The sequence below is a fragment of the Carassius gibelio genome, chromosome A16 (genome assembly GCF_023724105.1).
Source record: "Carassius gibelio isolate Cgi1373 ecotype wild population from Czech Republic chromosome A16, carGib1.2-hapl.c, whole genome shotgun sequence".
In the NCBI taxonomy this organism is placed as follows: Eukaryota; Metazoa; Chordata; class Actinopteri; order Cypriniformes; family Cyprinidae; genus Carassius; species Carassius gibelio.
This window is the reverse complement of record NC_068386.1, coordinates 2,689,106-2,695,461: the sequence shown is the minus strand read 5'-3', so window position 1 is coordinate 2,695,461 and position 6,356 is coordinate 2,689,106. Positions and strand designations below refer to the sequence as shown.

Here is a 6,356-nt window from a genome sequence, read left to right as displayed (position 1 = left end):
TTCATGTTTGCAATATTTTGCAATTCTCCTCAAATTCTCTTAAAAAATTAAACATTATCACAAAATCAATGCTTTAATTTGGACATTAAGGTTTTAATGTGTTTGAGAACACCACCAGGAAAACCCACTCGAAGTAGAGAGGCTGCCTCTGCCCTCCTAAACCATGTGAAGGTGGACTAAATTTAATTACAGCCTCTATAAAATCCATTTGGCAAATATTTCAAGGTACAGCACAAGCCCAGAAATTGCAAACAGGACTGGCAAGCGCACACAGAGTGGCTGATGGGGAGTGACAGTAATCCATGAAGAGAAGAACCAAATTACTGCATTTATTCCCAACCCCGTTTCCTATTCTGTGATGGATTTTTTTTTACTTCTTTAAAAAAGAGAAAACACATCTGCTGAGCAAATATTTCAAATAATGTTTGTTTCATGTTTGTGTACTTCCATAGAAGCAAAAGCTGAGAAGTTGAGCCAGAAACACAACTGTCAGTCTTTGTGATTCACTTATTCGGGTGTTAATTCGATTGAACAATCAAAAGAGGAGAAAGAGAAAAGAAAGAGAAAGATTGCTCTCTAGAGCGCTTTGTGTTGTTAATTGCCATTTAGCAGTTTCTTTTTCTCAAAAGTGTAACACGTCACACAATTGAAATGTAGTTCTTTTGGGACATGTAGGCACTTTGTTATTGTTCAAACGTTTGATAGGCACAAAGTCTAAAAGTTTTGCGCTCTATATATATATATATATTAAAGTGAAGTGACATTCAGCCAAGTATGGTGACCCATACTCAGAATTTGTGCTCTGCATTTAACCCATCCGAAATGCACACACACAGAGCAGTGAACACATACACACACACTGTGAGCACACACCCGGAGCAGTGGGCAGCCATTTATGCTGCGGCGCCCGGGGAGCAGTTGAGGGTTCGATGCCTTGCTCAAGGGCACCTAAGTCGTGGTATTGAAGGTGGAGAGAGAGCTGTTCATGCACTACCCCCACCCACAATTCCTGCCGGCCCGGGACTAGAACCCACAACCCTTCGATTGGGAGTCCAACCCTCTAACCATTAGGCCACGACTTCCCCTTTATTTATTATACATAAATGGGCAGCTTGAACATTCTTCAAAACATCCTTTGCACAGAATAACAACAGAATAGAATGAAAATTTTGGGGGTTAACTATGCTTTTTCAGTAGAGGTGAAATTGATAAAAATATTAGTTCACGATTATGCATTATCCAGAATATGCATTATCGAATGTGCATCATCATTCTAAAAGCTCATTTCATTATTACTGTAAAACTTGATTTCTGCATTGCTAATGTCACCTGACAACAGGTTTACCAAACATTTCCACATCGAATTGATCACTGCATGTGTCAACTATAGATGTTTACCCAAATTAATCTTACATAATTATACATATAATAAAAAAATAAGTATATTTGACCATTTATGGATTTATTATTATGCTTTATTCAAACTACAAAGCATTCATTTAACAGCGTAAGTTTAAAACTCCTGCATTATGAAACATCACCAGACAACTGCTGACTGTTTTCAAACAGGTTTCCAAACATTTCCACCCCGAACTCACTTATCCGCTGACTCATAATCACTGCACTGGGGTGGTCAGAATGCTTAAATTATGTTTCTCCATATTAAACTGAAATACAAGAAAAGATTTTGACCACTCATTTAGTAAAACACCTTACGAAGCACGTTAATGACACAATTTCCATTATGCAACCGCATTTCCGTACTCTTTAGCGCTACAAGAAGTCATGTGCCGACTATAGATGTTTACCCTTAAAAGCCCTATTCGCACAGGATTAGTATTACTTTGTGATCTTAATCCCGTGCGAATCGGCCATGTTTGTAATAATATAAAGGAAAAATTCCCCCGCAAAAGACCTACCATATTTAGCCAAACACAGAGGTCCTGTGATAATACTAGTCCAGTGCAAATCGGCATCTCTGTGATTTGGCCTGGATTTACTGGGTCGTATATCATTTTTCAAGGTTTTTGTTTCCTATGCACCTTTTTATCCATCTTTCACAAAGAAAGGAGTGTTTGATATTATTTTGGGTGATGTCATCATATCTCTACACCATACAATTTACAGAAAGAGAACACTGCTAAAGGTTATGAGGTTAATGTGTTACAAATAATTCAAGCATAAAGCTATATTATAATATACTATATTATTATTATGTTTTTTAATCCATCTGGACCATAGCCTTGACATCCGACTATCCGAGAGATTAATCAGTAAATCCGAGTTAAATCACAGGCTTCACTTATCTCGTTCGAATGTACCACACGAAATTCAGATCTGTGTGTGTGGGAGGGATAATTTCAAAATCACACAAGGTCCCTAGATAATACTAATCCCGTGTGAATAAGGCTAAAGAATGTATAATTATGCTTTGTTTATTGCATCCTATCTTAAAGCATTCATTTAGGGTGACTACATAAGTTTAAAACTTTATTTCTGTGCTACTTACACCTTCGGACAACTGTTGACTGTTTTCAGACAGGTTTCCCCAAACTCATTCATTAGTTGAGTCACTGTTACTGGTCAGGTTTAAACAGTCAGAATTACATATTCTCTCTGTATATTAAACTGAGATACATCTTAAATATTACTAGTGTGACCACACATTTAGTAAGACACGTTATGAGCATGCCACAATTACTACAAACACTACAAGAAGCCATGTGCCGACTATAGATGTTTACCAAATTCAATATTATTTAATAAAGCATTTTGCTATTTTTCAAATTTTTTATTATGATTTATTCATTGCATTCTATCTTAAAGCATTTGTGTACGTTAACTGCATAAGTTTAAAACTTTCTGCACTACTAACATAACTATACAACTGTTGACTGTTTTCAAACAGGTTTCCCTAAACTCACTCATTAGTAGAACTAATATTACTGGTCAGGTTGCTCAAATATTGTCTCCCAAATATTAATCTGAGAAAAAAATAATTACTTTAACATCTTAATTCCATCTAGTGCGACCAGAGATTTAGTAAGACATGTTAAATGCCACATTTTCCATTATGCAACATCATTCCTGTTCTCTTAATTGCTGCAGAAGGCACGTGCCGACTAGATATGTTTAACAGAACGCAATCTCCCGCACGAGCCGACTCGGTGCACATTCCCCATCGGTGAGATCACAGCCAGGTGAGGACGTACAGCGTGGTTCCTTCACCCTCAAAACATCAGAGCGTGGCCTAGTTTCAGTAAGCAGTATGTGTCGTCGATGTAATCTTCACATGGGGGCTGCGTTCGACTGCCATTCTGCGAATGCACAGACAGAGAAAGACCACACAGACTTACCGGGCTGAACATTTACGCTTCGAACATGAGATTACATCGGCCTCACCCACGCTCCCCCACTGTGAACTTGCATGCCCAAAGCCAAATCTAAGGGGACGCATTAAAGACGCTTTGACTGAGATTCAGGTAGCAGCATTATTCTGCATCTTGGAAGCCGGGGTGCTATTATTAAACTGCCACATGCAGGAAATTTGACGCAGGCAAACGTGCATCGCACTATACTATTGTACACAATGCTGATGCCACAAACCCAGTTTTAGTTCCTGCCGTGCTCAGTTGTGCATCTTTTGTTGCACCTTACCTCAATTCCCATATTTCTGACATTCATATCTGAACACCTGATGTGCAACTTTGGCAGCGGGTTGAATACGAGATCATCAGTGCAGCTTTGTTAAGATATACTGGCCTACAAATGCAAAGGAAATCCAAGATGCAAAGAATATCTGGGTAACAGTAGGTCACTGGTAAACCTGACACACAAACTACTCATTAAAACATGCCAGATGCACATTTCTAAACCTCAAGCAGGAAACATACACTTAAAGCTCAGTGCAAAGTCACAGGAGAATATTAAGAAATTACACTTTTTTTCATTTCTGAAGAAAAGATATAAAGAAATTATTATGAACAATCAATTGTGTGTATATATATATATATATTCCAAAGAACCATATAGAGATCTCAACAAATAAGGATTTGTACTTTCCCTGCTAATGTTTCATTAAAAAATAAATTAAATTGTCTCCAGACAGCCATGTACTAAGTACAGCCCTCAATAAAAAATTGGGCTTGTCTAATTTTTCCACAATTTTTTTCAGCAAAACAAACTTTAAAGTAATACCCTTCATGCACAAAGCAGTATAAGATAAACACTTCATTTTTATTCTCCAAAGAACCATGTACAAAGCTCATCAATAAGTATTTTTTCTGCTGGCCTAGATTTGTACTTGCTCTGCCGAATTTACACTAGCCTAACCACAACAACATTTTACACTGGCCTCACCAAAACAAAATTATGCAAGTTATGCTTTTATTTTTTGCAACATATTTTACATGAAGTTTTCTCCATTGAAAAACAATTGTACAAATTATAAGAGCATGAAAGCTTACAAAATTTCAGTGAAACCTCATCTATTAACTTGATGAAATCAACAGATTTTGATGATGCAAAACACTATTTTTATGCTTGCAAGACATGAGAAGATGCACAGAAGATGAGAAAGTTCTAGAGGGGTTTGGGATAAGATAAAGGCCGATTAAATCTAACTGAAATGTAACTTTTTGGAGAACAAAAAACATTATGTATATTATTTTCAGCAATCAATCACCAGGCCCTTGAGCACAGGGAACTGGAGGTGCGCTGCAGTGGGCAGCCCGTACGGTGTGCCATGCACTAATGGGCAAAACCCAGAGCGGGACGCCTCTAATCAGCCAGGCTGGGAGGGATCAAGACTGATTTTTGCCACAGGGCATTTAGCGTTCCTGAAGAGGCACGGATGGGCTGGTGGGAGGGGGTATTGTCTGCCACGGCTGTGCGTTATAGGATTGAGCTCAAGTTTCCTTTGTGTGTCGATTTTTGTTGAAGGATTATGTTCTTTGAGAGAGTTGTGCGGGCAGGGGGACGGAGCGGAGGCGGTGCAGCAGAGGGAGGGTGCAGGGAGCCCAAGTCTTTGTTTGGAGCGCCGATCGGGAAGAGGAGAGGGAGAGAGGATGCACAGATAAGAGAGGCATAGCTCAATGAAGCGAGCATCTGTGTTATAACGTCATTAGACTAGATGTCAAGCAAGTCATGTAACCAGCCATGTAACAATTCAAAATCAATTTACCTCCCAAGAAGGAGCTGATCTCCAAGGCACTCGAGAAGCCCTGTGTGCATTCTTGCCAATTGAAATGCCATTTAGAAAGTTTGAATATTCCATGCAAGCTCTCAATTAATATAAGTTGCATGCAGTAGCTGTTTTGTGTCAACTTTCCAAATATTTCATAGCAGCTAGGCATCTACATTACAAGTGGACCACAGACAGTGGACATTTAATTGTAGGTAAATGCAATATTTTTGCTTCACACATGTTTTTGGGGTTCCCAACTTGTTAAAGCATCACATTTGCATCAGATAACCAACATATAGCACATCATTTGCATGCCTGAAAGTACACTTGAGTAACCGTAATTACACGTGACACCAATTACTCTGTTACTTTGTATTAAATTATAATGGAAAATTCCACTAGAGAATTGGAGCCTAATTGCATCTTAATTTGCATAGTTTTGCATATTAATCACATCTCAGATGAATAATAAATTTCAGCAGATTTTTTTATTTATGCATAGATACAAAATAAGAAAAAAATAATAATCCATTGGGGGCAATCAGAAACTATTACTTTGGCATTTGCACTGATTCTCTCATTATCCAGCGTCTAAGTAAAGTTACAGTGTGTCACTCATACCGTGGTAACATCTTCATACACATATCTCTCATATTTCTGTGTACAAACCACAATAAGTGAGGTTTTATTCATCAAAAAATGCTGTCCGATAACAACATTCAATACCACTATTCGTGCATGAGTGTTACTGCATTAATGTGCAAACTAATGTTTGCATATTCATTTCAAATATGCCTTTTTTCATTTATTATTTGCTTTATGATCACTGCAATCAAGACTATCTTTGTCTTGCAAGTCCAAAATAAAATCCAGATAACAAAGCATGCAAGAGGTTATAGGTGAATAAAACTTTTTCCTCTTTGCTATTTATTATTTAAAGCACTTCCGGCTATAAAATCAAAACCTAAAGTTTGTAATCACTCTGACGAAGTAATTAATTGAAATCAGAAACTGCTGCAAGATTTGTATTATTCTGTTCATTCAAGCCACAGATGTAAAAGCATTTCAGACTGACAGAGATAATTACTGTAATACATCTTAGAAAGGTTTCCATATCTGAGAGCAAATCCAATAATGATGAGCTGCAATAGCAATTATTTATCAATAAAAA

General features: G+C 37.6%; 1 long non-coding RNA gene across 1 annotated transcript in view; it reads right to left on the bottom strand.

Moving 5' to 3' along the window:
- The window catches only part of LOC128031039 (uncharacterized), a 115,659-nt gene extending 114,581 nt beyond the window's left edge, over positions 1-1,078 (bottom strand). Inside the window, exon 1 of the long non-coding RNA XR_008188035.1 lies at positions 949-1,078. This is a non-coding gene — a long non-coding RNA (uncharacterized LOC128031039). The remainder of the gene's footprint in view (positions 1-948) is intronic.
- Positions 1,079-6,356: the final 5,278 nt, after the last annotated feature.